A 24,134-nucleotide genomic window follows, 5' to 3' on the forward strand; every position below is an offset into this window, starting at 1 on the left:
AGAGATGCAGGAGTATTGTAGCATGTGAACCCACTCCACTGTAAGATTTTCCCCTTGTGACACACTTGTGTATTACAGTCCTTTGACAGTGAGTGGTTTGCTGCCTTACCAATGTTCTCCTTTGCTTTTTTGCAGCTGTTCTTAGGCAGGATGCAGACATTTCATAGCATGCAGACCCACCTCATAGCAAGTACTTGCCCATGCAGCACACTTGTGCATAACTGAACTTGATGGTGAGTAGTTTGCTGCTTTGTTAATGTTTTTGCTCTCTTTTCTAATGTTGCAGGGTGCTGTAAATGAGAAAAAATGCAGAAGACTCAAAGAAATGGAGTGCCAGGTTATGAAGCACAGAAAGCCACCAAAAAAGATGAGAGTAGCACGGAGTTCTGGCCAAATTCTGCCAATCAATGATTGGCAGAATATTTTTCCCATGAGGCTCCAGCAATGCGAGAGTGGCAGAGATTTGTTGTTCCCTAGTGCTATTTTCTTATGTGTGCGGTTCCAGTGAGAGATTTGCTTTTTGAGTGGATTTGCTGCAGGTTGAGTAGATTTTCTACTCATGCAGCAGCAAAATCAACTCAAATGGCCTTGCACTCTAGCACTCTGCATGGTGTCATTTGCTCTGATTTTTCAGTGGTGCTCACACTACTGGCACTAAATTGCAGAATGAGCAGTTCAACATACATATTTTCTGCCTGTTAGCAGAATCTTGCAGAGTTTTTGTGTACCTCTGTGTAATTCCATGGGGTGAAACTGTGATTTTCAACCTACCCTTACATCAGAGTATATCTGTAAAAATGTACTTTAGGCTGCCTGAGCCACGGCCAGCTTAAACCCAGTTCTGTCACTCATAGAATTGGAACACATATCTTTGCCTGGGACAGTTCACACAGAAGCAAATTTCTTGCCTGTGAGTCCAGGAAAGGCCAATGGGTGTTAACTTCTCACAACATAACAGAGAATATATGTCTGAGAGGGTAAACAAGCAATTAGCAGAACAAAGGGCACCTTTAGCAGTGCCTCTTTTGGTTAGGAGATCCCAGAGAGGAGCCCTCCTGTTCATTCCCAGGACCCTCCTAGGCAGCCAGTCCTCAGTCATAGTAAAAGGGAAAACCACTTCTACTAACTATCACACTTCCAGAGCTGGAAACCCATCTTTGGCTGGGAGAGGAAACAACTGTAGCCCAGAGGACAATGGCTTGTGTCTGGGTAAACGACTTGCAAAAGGGTGTGAACTGTTGACCACTTAGCAGGGAATAACTAACTGGGAGTAGACAGGAACAATTGGTTTCTGCCGTATGCAGCTTCAGCACTAACTATTTTGACTAGGAGATATCAGGGAGGGATTCTTCAGTTCATCCACTCGACCCTCCTAGACATTTAGCCTCCAGCCACAGGTGGAGGGAAAACCAATTTTGTCCTGTTAGGTAGAGGAGAGGAGAGGCTCAGAAGCTAAGACAGGTCTGCTTGGTGGAGCTGGGTCCTGTCATCTTAAAACAGGAGCACTTATGTAACTTTACACTAAGAAGCTCCCTTTGTCCTACTAACAGTTCCTGTACTCTTTCAGACACATAGGCCCTCATTACAACCCTGGCGGTCGGTGATAAAGTGGTGGTAATACCGCCAACAAGCTGGTGGTAAATACCGCCAAATTATGACCATGGCGAAAAGAGCTCAGATAGACAGCCACTTTACCACACCAACCGCCAGGGTGGAAACAACAGCCACCATGGCAGTAGCCACCTACAGCCAGGTGGAAGACAATGTTCCGCCTACCATGTAATGACAATCCAATCCGCCACCTTTTCCGGGGCGGTACCAACAACATCAAAAGCCTGGCAGAAGGGAAACAACTTACCTTTGGAGACACAGGGAACAACCACCCCGCCATGGAACTCGAGCTGCAGATCTTTCCAATGATCCTCTCTGTCCTGCTCCACCACGAACACCAACAACGGCGAAGACAACTGTGGAGAGTACAGCCGCCTAGCACACAGGGGAGGGGGTAGGAAAGTGACTCACACAAATGCACAACACCCCCCCCCACAGATGCAGTAAGAAAACATATATACCCTGTACCCCTCAGGAATAATGCAAGGACAACACAAATAGATGAAAGTGAGTGTAATAATATAAATACATCAAAAATACATACATCCAATCTAAAGGTATATACATATGTACAAATCAAGGGACACTGCCCAGTCCTGAATGTGCGTGGGCCACAGGGCCACATGACAAAGTCCAAGGCCCCACTTGTCTCCTGCAACAATACAGAGAGAACACTGCAGGGGCATCAGTTCGAAAATAGGCAGGCACCTCAGGGGGACAGGGAACAATGGGGCACCTCAGCTGGCAGATGGAACAACACCACTGGTCCTGGAGGGGGCAACATGACCTGTGCTTGGTCCTGGGGAGTGCAAGGCCACCGTCTCTCAAGTGGGTGACTTACCCACATGCTCTGGAGGGGGGGGGACATGCCCTGTGCTTGGTCCTGGGGAGTTCAAGGCCACAGTCTCTCAAGTGGGTGACCTGCCCACATGCTCTGGAGGGGGCATTGTGCCCTGTGATCTTCATCCTGGGGAGGTTGGGATGAGTGGGTGGCTTCCCCACTGGTTCTGGTGGGGGCATCGTGCCCTGTTATCTTCATCCTGGAGAGCATGGGGTGAGTGGGTGGCTCCCCCACTGGTTCTGGAGGGGGCAAGGGGCCCTGTCCTTCTGATCCTGGGGAGTGCATGGTTACAGTCTCTCAGCTGGGTGTCATACCCACAGGACTTGCAGGGGGCAGGGCGCACAACAGCCCCTGGAGGCAAGTCTATAGAATGTCCGCTGGCGCTGACAGCTGCTTAATGGTGGCAGTGGTGCTGATGCTGGTGGTGGTTGTGGGGGGAAGCTCCAACCCATCCCCTGCAGCCTCGGATGACTGCCCACTGCTAATGGTGGTGCTGCTGGTGGTGGAGGGGAAGCTCCAGCGCTGGTGATGGCTGTGGGGGGAAGCTCTAGCCCATCCCCTGCAGCCTCAGATGCCTGCCAACTGCCGGTGGCAGTGCTACTGGTGGTGGTGGTGTGGGGAAGCTCCAGCCCATCCCCTGCAGCCTCGGACGGCTGCACAACCATGGTTGGTGGTGGGGGCTCCGACTGAGTCCCTGCACCAGGCCCCTTGTCCTTCCTGCTGGTGCAGGCCCCTTGCCCTTTCTGACAGCAGCTGGGGATGGCTCCTTGCTCTTCAGGGCAGCAGCTGGTGCAAGCTCCTTGCCCTTCCAGGGAACAGCTGGGGATCGCTCCTTGCTCTTCAGGGCAGCAGCCGGTGCAGGTCCCTTGCTCTTCCTGACAGCAGCTGGGGATGGCTCCTTGCCCTTTCTGGCGGCAGCTGGGGATGGATGCTTACCCTTTCTGGCAGAAGCTTGGGATGGCTCCTTGCCCTTCCGGGCAGCAATTAGGGCAGGCACCCTTTCCGTGAGGCTGCCTGGTGCCCTAGATCCTTTACCACCACGAGTTGCTGTGGACACTACTGGGCCCGTGGACTGGGTGGCTGAGGTGCTTACCTGGGTTAATTCCACCCTGGCCAGACGTGAAGGACGAGGGGGTAGGGAAGAGGTCAATGGTGGAGAGGAGTAACTTCTTAGGGACATTGGGGCGGGAAGAGGGAGAAAGTTTGGGAGTGGAGGAAGAGGGAGTGGTTGTGGGAGGTGTCTGTCTGCTGTGTTTGGGTGCAGGTGCATGGGCTGGATGCTGTTGTGAGGTGGATGGCTGTTGGGTGTCTGAGTGCTTGCGCTTGTGTACCTTGGGAGGGGGGACACAGACACAGTGGGAGAGGACACAGGGGACGTCTGCATGGCTGTTGGGGTGGTGTCTGCCAGTGAGGTGTGTGTTCTGATAGGTGTGCTGGTGATGGCGGTAGTGGATGAGGATGTAGTGCATGCAGGTGTGAGTGTAGACGCAACTGGGAGGTGGAGGAGGAGGGGGTCACAGTGGAGGCAGTGGATGTTGGTATGTCTGCATCTGGATGGTGTTTGTGTGAGTGCCTGTGTGTATGAAGTGTGGTGCTTGTGTTTGCCTGAACCACTCTAGTGTGTTGTCTTGTGTGCCTGCTGGTCTGCCTGTGTGTTTGGGGTTGAGGGGAATGGGACTTGGTAGAGGACGTTGGAGGGGGGAGGGTGGAAACAGGGACAATGGCTGCCATCAGAGAGGATGTCAGAGCCTGGATTGATCTCTGTTGGGCCACCAAGCCAGTGTGAATGCCCTCCAGAAATGTATTGGTTTGTTGCATCTGGGCTGCCAGGCCCTAGATGGCATTCACAATGGTTGACTGCCCAACAGAGATGGGTCTCAGGTGGTCAATAGCCTCCGCACTCAGGGCAGCAGGGCTAACTGGGGCAGGGACTGAGGTGCCGGGGGCAAAGGTGATGCCCACCCTCCTGGGTGAGCGGGCACGGGCAACTCTCTGAGAGGCTGCTGGGAGGGTGGTGCTTGTACGGGGTGGAGGTTGTACCTGTAGCTGGGGTGGGCACAGAAGTGTCCGCCACCACCAGGGAGCTTTCATCAGAGGAGGTATCTGTGTCCGAACTGTCCCCTCCAGTCTCCGCTGTGGTGCTCCCCTCGCCCTCTGTCCCCCTGGTGCCCTCACCGTCAGTGGACTCTGCCTCCTGTGTCCTGTGGGATGCAGCTCCCCCATCACTGGGGCCTCTGCTCCTCCGCCAGATGATGCTACTGCACATAAGGACAGGATGACAAAACAAAAAGCAGGTGGAAAGAGACAAAGGAAACACTTGGTCAATGGCTGTACCAACACCACCGTTGGCCTACACAGCACCCTAACACACAGTGAACAGCCCTATGCACTATGCAGTGCACTACCAGTAACAATGCTAGTCGCCAGGGCATGGGGAGGGACACATGCCACCAACTGCAGCAGACATGGGACCCACACAGCCCTGCCCTGTAGTGGATGCCTAGTAGCTAGGTAGGAGGAATATCACATCAGAATCCTGCCCAACATGGGACCTACTCTCCAATGTCAGACCTGGCCTAGGGGCACCCACAGACACACATTTCCCACCCGGATACCACCCTACCATGCGTAGGTTGTAATGATGGGAACTGTATTCACCCCCTTGTCGCTGCTGTGATGCCGTCAAGCGCCCATCTAGCTCTGGTTAGGCCACCGCCAGTATGCGGGCCAGCAGGGGCATCAGGGTTCGACAGGCACCCCTTCCTCGTTGGGAGGCCATCCCCAGCTGGGCCTCCACCGTCTTCTGTGCCCATCGCCTCAGGTCCTCTCACCATTTCTGACAGTGGGTACTCCACCTGCTGTAGACCCCCAGGGTCCGCACGTCCTTGGTGATGGCACGCCACATACCCTTCCTTTGATCTGTGCTGACCTGCAGAGAAAATGCACACAGGGAAGCGTATTAGTCAGACCGTCCTGTCTGTTACACTCATGGCCCATCATACCCCTTCCCATCCCCATTTGCACAGACATGGCCCAACACACAAGCTGCATATCTCCCAGGGCATCCACCAACCCCACCTACACGAGGCCTTCACACACACCACTCCATGCATTCATGCCCCATGCATCGTGCTCACAGTGTACTCACAGTTGGTCTGGAGGCCCATACAGCAGTCGGTACTGGGGTAGGACCCCATTCACCAGTCGCTCCAACTCCACCGAGGTGAAGGCAGGGGCCCTTTCCCCAGTCACACGAGCCTTGGTAGGTTCCAGACAAAGGTGACAGCAGCCCATGCAGTGTAGGTCCTCTCCTGTTGAAGGTCAGGTAGCAAGAGAGTGAACAGATAGAAAATGGCAGTGACGTCCGCAGCGGTGCATACCGTCACAGCCGGCGTACATCACCATTGGCCACTGTACCCTATAGGGCCTAATATTATCCAATGAGGCATTGCACAGCGGTGTCCGACCGCCTCCAGCAACGGCGCACAACGTCAGCGGAATTACCTCACTTCCACCTGTTTTTCCACACAGAACAGGTAGACGCCATTTCGGGGGGGGGGGGGTAGGCCCTGGATTATAACTGCATCACAGTTCACAATTTTACATATGGGACAAATGCCACATATACATTTCAAAATAACATTATGCATAGCACTGTTTTGGCTACAATGTACAGTTTATGACCGGCTCCTCCCTCTTTTGCCCCACAGATTGCAACCGCTGCGGATAAATAGGACATGGAGACATACCCCCATGTACAGACCCCTGGTGGACTTGGCAACAATGGAGGACATGCACATTATCCTCACCTGCAGACTTGACATGGCCACAATCACAGAGCTGTGTGCCCAACTGGAGCCTGACCTGATTTCTGCTATGCCGTCACCCCACTGGGATCCCCCCTCTTGTGCAAGTGCTATCTGTGCTCCATTTCTTGGCAACTGGTTCTTTCCAAGTGACAGTGGGCTTGGCAGCAGGAATGTCACAGCCAATGTTCTCAATAGTGCTGACCAGTGTGTTGTCTGCCCTAATGAAACACATGTGCAGCTACATTGTTTCCCCCCAGGTGGAGGATTTGGCCACAGTGAAGGCTGACTTCTATGCAATGGGACATATCCCCAACATATTTGGGGCGATTGATGGAACACATATTGCATTTGTCCCCCTGGCAAAATGAACAGGTCTTCAGAAATCGAAAGAGTTTTCATTCCATATATGTCCAGTTGGTGTGCCTGGCGGACCAGTACATCTCCCACGTCAATGCTAAGTATCCTGGGTCTGTGCATGATGCCTTTCTCCTGAGGAACAGCAGCATCCCAAATGTGATGGGCCAACTACAGAGGCACAGGGTCTGGCTAATAGGTGAGCCTTGCTTCCCACCCAGTGGATCTTGGTATATGGGTATGGTGTGGGCCGTAAGGGATAGAGTGTGGCTAAATGTTGTCCCTCGATATTTGCAGGTGACAATGGTTACCCCAACCTATCATGGCTACTGACCCCTGTGAGGAATCCCAGGGCAAGGGCAGAGGAATGTTACAATGAGGCACATAGGCGAACAAGAAGGATCATTGAACATACATTTGGCCTCCTGAAGGCCAGGTTTCGTTGCCTCCATCTAACAGCTGGATCCCTGTGCTACTCACCCAAGAAGGTCTGCCAGATAATCGTGGCATGCTGCATGTTGCATAACCTTGACTTGGGACGCCCTGTGCCTTTTCTGCAGGAGAAGGAGGCTGGAGATGGCCGTGTGGCAGTGGTGGACCCTGTGGACAGTGAAGATGAGGAGGCAGAAGATGAGGATGAGGACAACACAACTGCAGTTGTTCGACAATATTTCCAATGACACACAGGTAAGACATTGGTACTTCACATTTAATTGTCATTTCTTTGTTTCACATTGTCACTGGCAGGCTGTTATTTCCCATTTCTATGCCCACTCACTGTACCCTTTGGAAACTCATTTTGCAGATGTTGGTGCCCCACTATCGCTCCTGGTGTGTTCACTGCAGCCAACTACAGGTCTATCCTATGTGCACATTACTGTAAAGTTGATTTGCAATGTTTGAACCTTGTTAAACGAATACATACTCAAATCATTTGACATACTCCATATTTATTTCAAAGTGTGTTTATTGCAGTGTAAGAAGAAAAGGGGGTGGTGCAATGGGCTGGGGTGTTGATGGAGGAAAGTCCGGGGTATAGTTCCAGTATATTTGTAGCACAGGTGCATTGTCCAAGAAGGCATAGGAAGGGGAGCAATGGCAGTTCAAGGTGGACAGGGTGACAGAGTGGTACACAAGGGTGACAATCAGGAGAGTCTTATTTCCTGGTGGGGGTCTTGGCAATAGTCCCTGGCTTCTGCCTGGATCGCATGGAACATTTGCGGGGTGGTTCTCCTTCTGCAGGGGGAGGGGTGCTAGTGGCTTGTTTGTCCTGTGGCAGGGCCTCCTGTCCACTAGCGGCAGCGTAGGTGGAAGATTGTTCAGTAGTCTGGCTAGTGGCAGGGGGCTGCTGTTGTACAACTGCCTCCCTCATAATGGTGGCCATGTCTGCCAGCACCCCTACAATGGGGACCAGAGTGGTGGGAATGGCCTGCAAGCCCTCCCTGATCCCCTGGTACTGTCCCCCCTGTTCTCCTGCACATTATCCAGGATCTGGCCCAACGTATCCTGGGAATGTTGGCATGCTCCCAGGATCTCAGTGAGTGCATCCTGGAGAGTCGGTTCCCTGGGCCTGTCCTCCCCCTGGTGCACAGCAGTCCTCCCAGCTTCCCTGTTGTCCTGTGCCTCTGTCCCCTGAACTGTGTGCCCACTGCCACTGTCCCAGGTAACTGATTGTCTTGGGGACAAGGTGTGCCCTGGGGTCCCTGTAGTGGTGGACACACTGCTGATTGACGTGTCCTGGGGAGAGAGTATGCTGGGTGGATGCTCTGGTGGTGTTTCCAGATGGGGGAGGCTCTGTGGTGGTGTATGACTGTGCCTGGGTTACCAACTGTCCAGAGGTCCCTGATGGGCCAGGTTGGTCATCCAGAGCCGCTGTCATCACTGCTGGCCCTTTTCTGAGGGGGGACTGGCTAGTGCTGGCACCTCTTCTCCTGTGACATTGGCTGGGATACCTGTGGAGATGTAAATGCAGCGTTATTGTTTCTGTGTGTGACATTTTGTGCTTGGGTGGGTTGCACTCTTTGGTTATATTTGCCCTGGCAGCTTTAAGTTGTGTGAGTTGGTATGTGGTGGGCTAGCTCATTCTCTCCAGTGTGCATACTTTAGTAACAGGTGTCCATGCAGGGCTGTGAGTGGTGTCCATGCATTGGTAGTGCATGCAGGGCTTCGCATTGGGATGAGTGTGTTGTGATGGTGGGGTGTGTGGGATGGAGTGGAGTGAGGGTGGGAGTATGTGATGGCATAGAGGTAGGGGGGTGATAGTAGTAAAGAGTTGACTTACCAGAGACCAGTCCTCCTGCTACTCCTGCCAGGCGCTCAGGATGCATGATTGCCAAGACTTGCTCCTATTTCGTTAGTTGTGGGGGAGGAGGTGGGGGTCCACCGCCAGTCCGCTGTACACCTAGTTGGTGTCTTGCTGCAATGGAACGCACCTTCCCCCGTTGGTTGTTCCACCTCTTCCTGATGTCATCCCTTGTTCTGGGGTTGACCCTGTCCACGATCCTCTGCCATAGCTCCATCTTCCTAGCAATGGATATCTGCTGCACCTGTGCTCCAAATAGCTGTGGCTCTACCTGGATGATTTCCTCTACCATGACCCTTAGCTCCTCCTCAGAGAATCTGGGGTGTTGTTGTGGTGCCATGGGTGTTGTGTGAGTAGTTTGGGTGAGGGTGTGTAGGGTGTTGTGAGGTGCTTGGGTGGTGTATAGGTGATGGTGGTGTGTGGCTCTGGTCTTGTCTGTGGTCGTGGTGTCTGTCTTGTGCTAATAGTTTGTAATTGTAAAGGGTTGTGGGTAATGTGGGTGGGTGTTTTATAGTGGTGTTGGTGTGTGGGTGTGGTGGGTGTTATTTAAATTGACTAATGTAATGTTGTTTTGTGTGTGTGTGTGCATTTTTACCACAAATGGTTTACTGCCATTGAATGTCCGCTGTTGTTGATTTGTGGGTCATAATTTGGTGGGCGTTGCTCTGTTGGCATAACGGTGTGGGTTTTGATACCGCCACTTTATCACTGACCTTTGGTGTGGCAGACTTGTGTCTGTGGCTGTATAGTGACGGATTGGTGTGTGTGTGTCATAATATGGTGAACGGCTATCCGTCGCGGCGGCGGTATGTTGGCAGCAGTCAGCATGGCCGTAAATGGGATTTACCGTCAATTTCACGATGAGGGCCATAATCCCTCCTATGTTGTGAGCAGTTAACACTTATTGGCCTTTCCTGGGCTCAGAGGCCAGAAATTGCCTTCTGACTCAGAAGTGTGAACTGTCCCAGGCAAACTTGTGTATTCTAACTCTTGAGTTGTGAATTGTCCCAGCGAAAGATATATATTCCAACTCTATGAGTGGCAGAACTGGTTTTAAGCTGGTCATGGCTCAGGAAGCCTAAAGTAAATTTTACTCTCCTGTAAGGGTGGTTGAAAAATCACGGTGTTTCACTCCAAGAAATTCCACGGGGTACACAAAAACTCAACAGCCCTGCACTCCCGCAGTGCGGGACGTGCGACTGAGGAGACCTTGTGGGGATGGACCACATGCCCCAGGCTGCCCGAGCAGGAGGAAGAGACAGGCATCGGCCTGTTATCAACAGCCCTGCACTCCCACAGTGCGGGACGCACAACTGAACAGACTTTGTGGGGGTGAACCACAAGCCGCAGGCTGCCCCAGTAGGAGGAGGAGACTAGTCCCGTCTTCGCCCATCAAGGGCAAGGAAGAGGTCGGGTCAGACCCCCCCTTTCACCTGTGTGGCTGAATAATCCCTGCTGTGCGTGGAATATCCAAGGTACATGAAACACCTATCCTAATGGGGAAGAGAAAGAATAATGCAAAAAGGGGGAAAGTGGTTCGGGTCCTCCAGCCCAATCGTCAATTACAAGCTATTTATCCTCTGTTATGGGAGCTATGGAGACTGAATTAGAGCAAGTGGTGGTTAAGATTAAGGGCGTACAGAAACTTTCCCAGAGGCTACCCCTGGAGCCTATTGTACTTGTAAAGTACACACAAGTGAAACAGCCATTGCCAAAGGCCTGAAACTCTGACCAGCCCCACATTGGAATATGCGCGCACTCCTTGCATCTTCCCTTGCAGTATGCAAGTCTAATTAAGGAATCAAATAAGGACCCAATTCCTGATTTCTGTTTGGTGGATTCCCCACCTTCGAAAAAGAGAAGGGAGGGAGGAAGGGCTAAAAATGTGAAAGGGGTTTCTGGCACAAAAGAGAGAAGCCAAATACAATTGGAAGATAATGCTGGACAACAGGTGGCCCCTGACATGATAAGGGAACGTACTATGAGGAAAGACATCTTAAATGATTCTACCTACTTAATTGACTCTATACTTAAACCATTTTGTTTAGCCTCGGAGGAGAAATTTATTAAACGGATAACTACGAGATAGGACCATTTCTAATGTGACTACTGCGCTGCTCCAGATAACTAATTCAGAGCTATCCACGCTAGTGAAAACCCATGGCCAGGAGTCTGCACTAAAGAATGGAAATGCTTTACATAATCCATTCTTGAAAGAAATTCTTCCACCCTTAGCTCAACCCTTAGCTAAATCTACTGTACTGTATAGCTTTATATATAGAGCACAAACCAAACTTGGAAAACTGAAAGGGGGCTCATCCTGGGTGCTCTAACACCCCCCTTACACTTGGCTGAGGACAAAAACTAGATATCAAGAGGAGTTAAATAATAAGATCCTTTTGGCACATAGAGTGCAATGGGTTGGCCCATCAAAGAAAGCTTCTGAGGAAGACTGCATTGTGACAAACTTTAAAAATCCTTTTTTGGTAAAACGCCTTTTGGAAGATTTGGACTACTGTGCAAGGGCACAGGAAGGGATTCAAGCATACCCATAAAGTCATTTTTAAGATCCTTCTGTTTTATTTTTAGACTCCCTCCTATTATCCTGAAACCAAAATCCAGGGTTGGCGGTTTTACAGGCTCAGATACATGCTCCCACTGTAAATCGTTTTCACACCCTGAACTCTCTAGATGAAAATGATTGACTCATAGATTCAGCCACGTATGGAAGGCCCGACTTGGCGGGGCTGAGGGAAGGAGAAGACCAAGACATATCTCCATGAGAGGGAGAGGTGGACCTGTCGGCCCCCTCCCTTGAGATCTGGTTCCTGCTACCACTACGAAAGATCCGGCTACAGGATTAGGACATAAATCTCTAACACTGATTAGCTGGAATATAGTGGAGCTCCAGTCAAAAATAAAAAAAACAGACAGTCTAGATTTTGTATCTATGTACGATATAATTTGTTTTCAGGAGACCTGGGTGACAGATCCCTTTTTTCTGAATAGTTATCTAACTTTACACCAACCAGCAATACCATCTATAGCAGGAAGGGCAAGAGGGGTCCTCTCAGTTCTTGTTTCATTTCATCTACCAAAAATGGAGGTATAGCCTAACTTGGTCCTTACCTTATTTTATGATTGTCCTATTATCGACTGAGGGGAGAAAGGGTATTTTGTTAATACATTTCTATGATAACATACCGTATGGCCTTTTGAGGAAAAGCCTTGAGGATGCGATTGATTTCCTCGATTCATCTACTCGGCTTCAGGACAAAGACCTAACCATGTTCTGGGTAGGAGACTTCAATATGCCCCTATGTCAATCAGAAGGCTCAGATGTGTGTAGTTTTTTGATTGAGGGAAGAGAGAAGATGACCCGTTTTTATCATTCAGATGATGGGGATGTTTTAAATACCTTTATTAGTAAATATGAACTTATGTTTGCAAGGGCGAAAGCGCCTCACAATATTCAGAAAATTCCGACATTCACAGGGAACTCCAAAGGGAGCATCATTGATTTTATTCTTATCAGCCTACCTGAATTTCATTTAATTCTCGACTTCAAGATAGTACCGCATTGTGCCAGTGATCATAATCCCCTGTATATTAACCTAGCATATAACATTAAATTATTTCTAAAGAATAGGGAAGGAAGAGGAAACCTTGTTTTTCATAAAAACACAGGCCTGCGTATGAAATGAGAAAAGATAGATCAAAAGGGACTCAACCAGAGAATTATTGAACAAAAGCTAGACTCTATTAATCTCTGTCTTGCACATTGGCCAACCCAGGACATCATAATACAGGAATATGAGCATCTAAGCAATGCCATCTCTGCGGCACTGGTCACTAACAGACCAACACTGGGACCAGTAGTACACCGATAGTTTAACTCTGCATGCACAACTGCTCACAAAAATCTTTAAAAAGCACTAAAATCAATTCCTTATTTCTGTGATCAAGTTAAAAAGGCAGAGGGCTGGTATAAGGCAACACTGGAAGAGAGGGAATCGGAAATTAGATCCAAGTCCTAGGAGGATCTAATGGCAGTTACCCAATTGAAGGATACTTCTAAATTTTGGAGGGTGATAAATTACCCATTCTTCTCTGATTAAAACACAAAAGTAGATGATTGCTTGATCCCAGAAGATGCTTGGTTACAACACTACCAGAGGGTATTCCAGTCTGAAAATGAACAACAACACGAAGGGGACAGAATTACAAATCAGAAACCCGTAGAAATAAACCAAATTGCATTAGATACTTCTATTGACCCGGTCTGGATGGAGTCCAAGTAGATCTATTTAAATCTATGCCACATCTTTGGGGCCCTATAGTCACAAACGTCCTAAGAAGCATAGTAAAGAGTAACATACCTCCCTCATGGAAACTGGCCATAATCATCCCCATTTTCAAAAAAGGGTAATAGACAAGGTCCAACTTGATATAGGCCAATCTCCCTTATAGATTCCACCGCTAAGATATTAGGAAGTGTAATTTTGTCACGTCTGGAGGAATGGGTGATGGAAGCAAAGATTCTTTCCCCAATTCAATAGGGTTTTAGGCACAGTTGATGAAGGCTTAAATTTGCACCTGATTCTCAGTAAATACGTAACAGCAAAAAAAGGAGCTATCCACATGGCATTTATTGACTCTTAACTCCATTCTTATTTTTAATATGCATAAATGGGTTACATGACTTCCTACTAATGTATGGGAAGGATTTTCCAAGGATGGGGCAGAGACAGCTTCCAGTCTTACTATATGCAAACAATGCTGTTCTAATTGCGCGTACTGCCAATTGCCTTCAAGGTCTGTTAGACCTTTTTCTACCCTTTATGTGGGATCTTGATCGGAAAATCAATTTTACAAAGTCATATGTAATGACATGTGCCCCCCGAAATTCAAAGTCCAAACAATTTACTTTGGGAGGAAAAATTATTAATAAGGTGAAAGATGTTTGTTATTAAGGCATGCATATAGGCTCCTCTCTCTATTCTATGGAATTCCCATCTTTAGGCCAAGACTCAGCAATTGGCAAGAAATATTGAAGCGATATCCCACTTCACCTGTAAATTAGGTCACAGACCAATACCTCAGATGGTGACGTTCTATAAATCTAAATGTGTATCAGCAGCTCCATACGGGGCTGGTCTGTGGGGTTATGGTAAAGCAGATCCACTACAACTTATCGAGAATATATTTGTACATAGATTGCTGTTGGTACCTAAGAATGCAGCAAATATTATTTGTCACGAGAAACTGGGTCTGCAGTACCTGGAGGACTTGATTGCTGTTGCTCCCCTTTTATTGTGGGTCAGATGTTGGCGAAACGCCAAGGCCAGTTTGGTACAAGATTGCATGACTGACTGTTTACAACTGGACAAAATTAATAGAATCTCTTGGCTTTCATATCTGAAAATGTATGGGGCTTGAAAATATATTTGTAGACCCAATGTCTTTGCCTACAAATGCAAAGGAGGTGGTGAAACAGCGTCATAGAGAGCATACTGTGAGCCTTATACTTCATGGAGCGCTGAAATTAAAATCTTCTGAACCTTATATCCAGATTTCGTCGCGTAGGCTCTCATTATCCTAATGAGACTACTGGATTTTTGGGTGGCAAGATCGTTCACAGTGTGGGGGACTAAGTCTAACCCACAGTGAAGGACCCTTGTCACCCCCAATCCGGTTTTGCTCTGGCTAACTAGCAGTGCCTCATCTCTCCCAGAGGGAAGAGACAATTGGGCAGCCGAGCGCATGACATCTTAGTGCTTCCCAGGGAAGTCGTGGTCACTCAGATCCCAACCAGTTCTCTCATACCCAATGTGGTCTCATATACAAATGACAGAGGCAGTTTAAGTTTTACAGATTGATTTAATAAAACGACTGCATTTTAGATAACAAGGCGTGAGCCGCAATAACCAGAACCATACAACACAGTGGGATTGAAATAGTTACGAGGAGAGTAAAACATAGAAATAACGCTATCATAGTGCTACTAGATTACGTTCTCTCTTCTAAGTTCTATTTTGAGCACAGCATGTTAAGCTCTAAGCCTGACTTTCAGGTTCCCCGGGAGGACATCAACCCTCATACCTGAGCAAAGGCCTGTGATCTGGATCAGCATCTTAAACAGGGCAGTCAGCGTCTAGTTGTGGTTCCCTGGTCGGAATCTCCCTCTTGCCTGTATTAGGACTAGGAAGTGTTTTTATAATTAACACGCCGGTGTTCTAAGAGACGTCCCTACGTAAGAATGTGTACTTTCTATGAACCCTAAAGACTAAACTCTTACCACGTCTATCGGCAATGTACCAGACTGTATCCTTGACTGAAGCACAGAGCGAGCAAGAATGTATTGTTTGAGAACTCCGGTGCTGAAGTAAGCTAAACAGTGTGATAGAAGAAAATAAAACAAGACCGTGAAACTGGTTATTGAAAAATAACAGTGCGAGGCTGAATAAAATGCATCTAGAACAAAGTGCACAGAGGCCTAATGCTTTAAGCAAACGCACAAAGGCTATATTAAAAATGGCTACACTACAATTTCAACCACGGATACTATGGAACCTTATTTAGTCTGGTTTCAGAGTCCATTAGTATGCTCTCTTCTAACCCTGTTTAGATTACATTTAATTCACTTCAAAGTGGCCTTTCCCAAGCTATGTACCTGGCAAAAAGATCTACCAACTTGGCCCTGTGATGCCAGGTCAAAGCAGAGCACTTGCCACTTTCTCCTGTTTTGCACACTTTATACTGCCCCTAGACATGCCTCCATATTGCCTTTATTACGCAGAACAAAAGTTAGACACTGTAAGGATGCAATTAGCCTTGTTCAAAAACTACCAACGATTCAACTTTGTCATTCTATCTTAAACTTTATTAGATCTGCTATTGTTATCAGGAAACTATGTGAATCTGCTGATGTAGTTGTATAATTTGACTTAGATATAGGACATGATCTTAAAATGACTTATAGTTGTTATTTTAAACTTTTAAAATATTTTAACATTTTAAATTGTATCTAATGGATTTGTGAATTTATGGCAATTGCCGAATAAAGAATTTTGACTGACTGACTTCCCAAGATATTTGTGAGAATACAACATTATAATTATATGTGCATGAAGCAGAGTACTAGCAATGAGAGGTCTGTTTCCCATATGGCCTGTACATGTTAGTGCTAAAGAAAGCATCAATAAGGGTATATAAAAATATTCACTTTTAATGAGAAAGAGCTAGACACTTTCATAACATGCAAATTATATGATTATGCCCCTATTATGTTACCTGTTGGAAATGGCCCATTTTGCAGGGCCATCCCTAAATTCCCTAAATTGTTTGCCTCCTTCCTCCCATTTTTTCTGACCAGTTTTTGTTGGCTTTAGGACTCTGGGCACGTTAACACTAGTAACTAGTTCTAAAGTGCAAATGCTCTCTGTGTAAATTGTATTGGTGATTGGCTTAACCCTTATTGACATTATTAATTTACTAGTAAGTCCCTAGTAAAGTGCACCAGGGTCTGTAAATCAAATGCTACTCGTGGGCCTGCAGCATTGATTGTGCTACCCACATAAGTAGCCCTTTGAACATGTCTCAGACCTGCCACTGCAGTGTGTGTGTGTGTGCAGTTCTAAACAGCCAATTAGACCTGGCAAGTGAACCCATTTGCCAGGCCCAAATCCTCCCTTTTTATACATGTAAGGCACCCCTAAGGTAGTCCCTAGGGGGCCCAATGGGCAGGGTGCAGTGTATGTTAAAGGTGGGACATGTACTGATGTGTTTTACATGCCCTAACAATGAAATATTGCAAAATTCTGTTTTCAGTGTTGCAAGGCCTCTCAAAGGTTAACATGGGTGCAATCTTTAAATCTTTAAATGTCCTTAAAGTGCAATTTCCCTTTGATAGATAGAGTTTGGGGTCTCTGAACTCACAATAATTTTAAAATGCATCTTTTAGTGAAGTTGGTTTTTCTCTTGTTAGTTTGGAAATGTCACTTTCGAAAGTGGGCATTTTCTTGCTTAAACCATTCAGTATCTCTGCCTGCTTGTGTATTCCACGTCTGAGTTAGACTGACAGTTGGGCTGTTGTGAATTCCCTCTAGACAGTGACACAAAGGAAGCTGGGGTGTAGCCTGCATATCCTGATGGGCCATCTGGGCTAGAGTGGAGGGAGGAGTGGTCACGTACACCTGAAAGGACTGTGCCTGCCCTCACACAATGCAGTCTCTGACTCCCTGGAGAGTGTCTTGGCCCAGGCCTGGGCATGGCAGGATCTTGTGAACAAGACACTTTCCTTTGAAGTATGCCTACTTCAAAGGCAGAAAGGTTATAAGTAGTGACCCAAAACCCCAGACTTTTAGAATCTTTCAGGATCAAGAGAAACCTCTTCAAGGAGAAGAGCTGAAGAGCTGGAGGAGGAATGCTGACCCTTTGATGTATTGCTTTGCTGCGTTGGCCTGCAGTTGCTGCTTCTGCCTTAAAAGAGAGCAAAGGGGGAACTTTGCTGTGTATCCCGCTTGAAAGAGTTCTCCAAGGGCTTGCCTCCTGTTGGAAGTCTCAGGGACACCAAAGACTTCAGTTTCATCTGCCTACAGTACTGAGAACTGTGTGTTTTGTGCTGTTCAGGAAGAAAAACCACTGCGACGCCACCTACGATGGTGCTGGCCTGCACAATGACCTGCTGACGCCGCACGGAGCCACACTTCCCCGCTTCACACCGCAACCCAGGTCTCATTGGCGCTGCCAACTGACACCGTCACTGTGCCGCTGCTTGCACTGTGACCTGTGGGCCCCGCACTCCAGCATCGCCTTGCTCACACTGCAGCCTGGGCATCCCTGATGATGCTGCTCCTGCTGACAATGATGCTGGTGCCTGCACAGGGGCCTGTGGACACCCCTCTTGAGGTACACGAAGCACTGTCCCACACCGCATCCCCTGTTCACCGACGCCAGCCCCATCGACTCCAGTGTCGTCACAAGGTTTCCTGTCTGCACCGTGACCCGTGGATGCCGCACGGAGCCTGTCCTATGCCGCACCACTGACTTGGGCCTACCGACGACAGCACTTCAGCAATGACAACGCTGCTGCCTGCACCTTGACCTGGTGACACTGCACGTCGCACCTCCCTGCTTCACACAGCAGCCCTGGTCTCACTGACACCTCTAAATGCCATCACCGAGCTGCTGCCTGCACCTGTGGGCACTGCATGTCGCATCGTCCTGCATCGCACCACAGCCCGGATGCCATCCACACCAGCGCTCTGACTTCATAAGCCCAGAGTTCGTCCACAGCGCATGTGACTTCAAGGGCCCGATGACCCCCACACCGACTTACGGAACCAACCCTGCAGCGCCAGCGACGCCGCTCTCTGGATCTTATTGAGAGGATCACAACATCCTCCAATTCCAAAGGTACTGTTTGCGGGTCTTCCCTACTCCGTAGCTGGACTGCAACACCGCAGTTGGCCTGAATTGTTGGTTTTGTTGATCACGACGCAGTGATAGCCCCAGGTGGAGCTATCAACTTCAAGGAACTGTCTTTCTAAGTAACTTTTGCAGAATTTATACATTTATTACTGTATGTTAGATTTTTATAGTATTTGGTCTTGTTTTATATAGATAAATATTGGCTATTTTTTCTAAAACTGGTGTGGTGTTCTTTTGTAGTGTTCTCCCTTACTACTGTGTGTTATGTGCAAATGCTTTACACATTGCTTCTCAGATAAGTGTGACTGCTAGTGCCAAGCTCCAGTTCCAGGAGGGTAAGCAGGGGCTATCTGAGCAGGTATTTTCCTTGATTCTAACTATAGCGAGGATCCCTACTTGGACAGGGTGCAAACCGACTTCCAGCTAGAGACCCCAGGTCTAACAATAACAAAGATTAAGACCAAAGTTCATAGGTCACAAACCTTGGTCTTAAATGTTAATCAAACATACCTCCTCAATGAGAGTTTTCCATCTTGAGAGATGTAGAGTGTAATGTTGAAGCTACAATGCTAAATAAACAATTTCAAATTGAATATTAACCCTTCCTGTGGTGATATGGAAAAGTTGAAAGGACATGATGTAGGTGAATTTGTTGATAGCCAATAGAAAAAAAACATAAGACAATAACAAAACATTAGTAGGCACCAAACAGTGTTGTGCAGTAAGCATTATTCAGCCTTTGGAGAGAGTGTGCAAGAGATTCACAACACTAATCTGCTGAATTAAAATCGGCATCAAGGAAAGATGGGAAAGAAGAATCAGTTAAAGAATGAGACTAAGTTGAAGAGACAACTTTCTTGTCTAGAAAGGTGTAACTGGCATTATCCTTTACAGCCAAAATACGGACTTTTGCCTGCAATGAAGACACATCAGCAACAGAGTAAGCAATACTGATGTTGTTGGAGCATTTTAGGGACTCCCCTGATGTGTGTGATCTGTAATAGGTCCAGGCGAAATTTGGGTGTGTGCTGGCATAATCCTGCATCATTTCAGTAATTTCATGTTACACTTGTGTGAAATTCCCAAAGTTCAGCTATTACGTCACAGTGAAAGTTTAGCATAAGCACACGGGAACAAGAGAAATGATCTATGCGCTGCACTATTTCTTTTACAGTGAAATGCATACTTGCTTCGAAAATGGCTGTGAGGGTGTTTTTTGTGCTAAAGATAGCATCAATAGCCAGATTTGCATATTGCATAATTACACACAATTTAGCCTAGATTTCTCGCCCATGTAGTCTCTCTCTATGCTGATAAAACCCTGGTGTATCTTCATAATCCTTCGGTTTCGATGTCCCATCTGTCGGTGCCGCAGGATTTTGAGAAAGTCTCAGCCTTGACAGTTCACCCCTCCAAATCTAAACTGTTCCCTCTGGGCTACTTGTCTGGCCGAGCCCGCTAGACCCCCCCCCCCCCCCCCCAGTTGTTGATACCATGGGATTCCACAGATGTGCTCTGTCTGGGAATCCGCCTGGCACCCACGGCGTAAACTTTTCATAACTTTAATATAGGGAGAGTAATCTCAAGTCTCCTGTCCTCTGTAAAATTCTAGCAGGAACTACCTTTGTCTCTCATGGGAAGAATTGCTATAACAAAAATGATCATACAACTTTGCTGCCTTTTTACACTACAAGGCTTGTTCTATGTGATCCTGAGGGAATACTTTTGGAAAATCAACAGTATTATTGTTGACTTGCTGTGGGAGGACAGGCAGAAATGGGTCCGGCTCTTCACCCTAGAATGCAGATGGGGAAAGGGGGAGCTGGAGGTCACGAATATTGAACTTTGCTTTATGGCAGCGCATATGCAACACGTCATACATTGGCTCTCATCGGATGATTCCTGGGAGAGGGACCTGTTGGAAGGTTCCTGCGTGGAAGGAGAACTGCCGTGCCTCCTGATGAGGAGATCTAGATTCCCCCCAAGCACTCCCTATCTGATTCAACATGTAGCTAGTATTTTGGGGGATGCTGTCTCCAGGGTTATCTGTCGGGCACCATATACCCCAGATATGCCTATCTGGACCCTACAACCATTTTGCAAAATAGGATAATCCATGTCCGTTTACCATTGAAGGGAGGGAGGTTGCACCACTCCAGAGGATCTCTACCCTGGGGGACGCTTCATTCTGATGGTGAAGGCGTTTGACACCTTTCGCTTAGGGTCAGGGCAATTTTTACAATACAGTAAAATTTCTGCGATGCCAGGGGGCTTTGGCCCCCATTTCCGATCGCCCCCCATCATCCACTATGCTCTCAACACTCCTACTCATGGCAGGAGAGCGACTTCTGGTGTCTCATGTGAATCGTGTGTTGGGTGACGTTTTGACTAGCGCTCCACTCCAGGTTCAGGCCCGCTGGGAGGCAGTGGTTCCAGAACCCCTGTCTGAGAAAGACTGGGAAAATATTCACACTGGAGTGGCTAGTTCCAATACTCATTTCAAGTTAACACAATACAATTTTTGACATCAAACATACCTTGCTCCACTGAAGCTACATGCAATATATAACATGTGCTCTGGCACCTGCCCTCGATGTACTGTTCCTTAGGCTACCTTCCTACATATGATATGGGATTGTGAGGCACTGCTCTCTTACTGGGAATGCGTATTGAGTGATGTTAATGGGGCCTCGGGATGGCACCCTCTGTTAAATATACAACAGGTTATATTATGCCTTATAACTGCTCCGGCAAAAAAAACACTCAGCATGAAATTTAGCCTCCTCTGCTTCACATTAAGGAAGCATTGTTTAGCCATTCACTGGCTCTCCTCTGAGCCCTCTACACATACTGCATGGCTCATGGGTGGACGTGATACATGATCTTAACCAACAGTTGGGAAATCTCCCTCCTAGCTTGGTATCTGATGATTGACAGTCTTAGTAAGTTACTTTATATAGGTCTTACTGACAGCCCGATTTATTCGGTGCCCCCTAAAACACACGTCTGCTATATGATTATTCACATACACGATAGGCAACACAGATGCACAAGTTGTTGGGGAAGTGGGTGGAAGAGGGTGTTCTCAGTTATAGTTATCTATCTCTGTTATTGTACTATTTCCGTATGACAACTTATGGATATTGGAATGAATAGAACATGGGATTTCTATGCTTAAAAGACAGAAACTGTATTCTACATGGTGTTGTCTTTTTGGAAAAATCAATCAAAATGGCTTAAAAAATGTAACCCAGTTTTTTTACTTTTCATTAATTACGCAAAACCAAATTATACAAATTTTACAGTCTCTAATCAGGAACCCTTGATGAAATTGGAAAGACTAAAAAATACATACTTGCAGAGCTGTCCAGCACCATAGACAGTGATGTAGATGTTGAAGCGACAGTCTCATTATCTACAGCTAGAACATCAGGCATTGAGAAGATTTTGTTGTGGGTTCATTTTAGACCCTTGCTTGGGCTAACGTATTTTAGCTCAGGCATGCAGCCTGTGCCCTTTTAGCTAGTTACATTCTTTGTTTTCATTTATTTATTTGTATTCAGTTTAGCATGGATTGCATTTAGCTGAGATGTTTTATTTGCCTAATCAGCTGCTATTCTGGGAAAGTCTTGCTATTATATTTTTTTGCATGACATTTCACCATCATAATCTATCTACTATTGCCGCCACAAGAGTGTGCAGCCAGCCTCGACACTTAAACACATGATCACACCAGGCCTGTTTCTCTGAACACAACACATTTTGTTATGAAAACATCATACAGGCCCAATAAGGTTAGATAGGTCATTCCAGCCAGAGGAGCCATCTGTATGCTATTTCATTGCCACTTTGCTGACCTCATCCCTGTCTCTACTGCTAAACGAGGAGATGGCAAGCAAACCCCTATTTTTCAGGTCTGGGGGCGGGTGTTCCTTCCATGGACTAAGTATGGGCAGAGAAAGGCTATCACTGCTATGCTATCATGTAGATGCTAGAAAATGTAGGTAAGAATTCCTAGGCACAGGTTTGATCAAATATACTGGGATTATTTATTTGTTTTTCACTCATGGTAACAGTTCTAACTATGCTATGTTTCATCTTCCTAATAATCGCAGCTCACATATTTTATCATAGGTTGCAGTCTTTTCAATAAACACATTGAAAACTGTTGTTCATCTTTTGTCTGTCTATGTGTGTGTGAGACCTGTGCTAACAAGAGAAAGGGGCAGGGTCTGCCAACCACGATTTCCCTGAGGAGCCAGAGTGTCATGTGACAGACTTCCACAAATGACCTTGACTTTCTAGGTTTGGGTGCGGGGCTGCTAGCCGAAAGGGTTAGGCAGACAGTTACCAGACAGTGTGGGCTCGACTCAGTCCCCCACACGTAGTTGTGCTGCTGCCCAAAACGAGCAGTCGTATCTCCATGGTAAGGGTCCTGCAACAATTTACATTGAGAACAGAATATACATTTTTGGTAGTGCTAGCAATTGAATCCCCTGAGATGCTGAGATATTATATAATATAGCACCACCTGGGCACAGAAAGTCTTGTTCAGAAGGAGAAAACAGGCGGTGTTCTGAAAAAGAATTAAGCATTTTTGGATCAATGATTGTGAAGCGGTCTTGAGCTGGCATTAGACATCAGGACAGCTGTATTCACATGGGGAATTAACCACAATTTCATCATGTATTAATGTATGATCCAGCATATGCTCGTAAATGCTGTACTAATCGAAAGTTTAATTGTCAAATAAACCATGATATGGATACCCAATCTCAAACAGAGATGTAGGTAAGAATCATTAATTTGTTGTAACTATCCTAGTCATTCTAGTTTGTTTGGAACAACTCATTAATTCAAAATCAAACACGGATAATTATAAGACTTACCGGTAGTGGTTGTTCTCCAGGCTGATCTTAATCAAAATCTGTTTTGCCAATAACACTGTATAATGGGCAACACGGCAAGTTGTTGCTTCCTGACATAAATTAAAGGTATACAGTACAAATAACTTCGAGACGTTGGTGTTCAAGGAATTCTGTGTGAATGCAGTCCTCGGTTTAGATCTGTGATTGGACAGCTTTGTGACTACTTTGCTCTCTGAGTATGCAATTCTTCAATGTTAACATTAAAAGCCGAGGAAGTACAATTCGAAACAGAGTATATCCTCCTATAATATGTATCTCATTGGCATAGCAGTGGATATTTGGTATAGAATATTCCTGTCTACTTCTCAAATAAGGGCTTACTTTTGTGAATCAGCGGATCGAGCAGGCAGGAATGTAAGTCATGTAGCAATAACTAGCTCTCATCATGAGATCTGAGAGACATGATCACACGCATTTAAACACACAGCGGGCCAAATATTCTGACTCTATGGTAAGTGACTCTAACATGGTTACAATCGCATTTGATTAAATAGGCCCAAGGGATGCACATTTTGGGCACTACTTGTTCTAAATGAAATCCCATTGTCCACTACCTTTTTAAATGTTGTATCTGAAAGAACCGTACCCTAGGATAATCATGGAAGCGTGAAAAGCTTTTTCGAGGTGCTAAAAGAGTGTGCATGTCTGAGATGGAAGTAAATCCTAACACATACTGACTTTATTTAGAGTTTGGCGGATGTGGGTTACCAGCCAAAAAATTACATTTGTCCCTTCTAATCTATTTAGTATAAGCAGCTATCCACTCTTAACAGGGTGGATGCGATAGCTATCCTGTTTTTGGTGGATGTGCCAGGCTCTAACTAAACCCCATAGCCTGTGGAATCTCATCATTTAAG

The sequence above is a fragment of the Pleurodeles waltl genome, chromosome 12, assembly GCF_031143425.1.
Source record: "Pleurodeles waltl isolate 20211129_DDA chromosome 12, aPleWal1.hap1.20221129, whole genome shotgun sequence".
NCBI classification, from domain to species: domain Eukaryota; kingdom Metazoa; phylum Chordata; class Amphibia; order Caudata; family Salamandridae; genus Pleurodeles; species Pleurodeles waltl.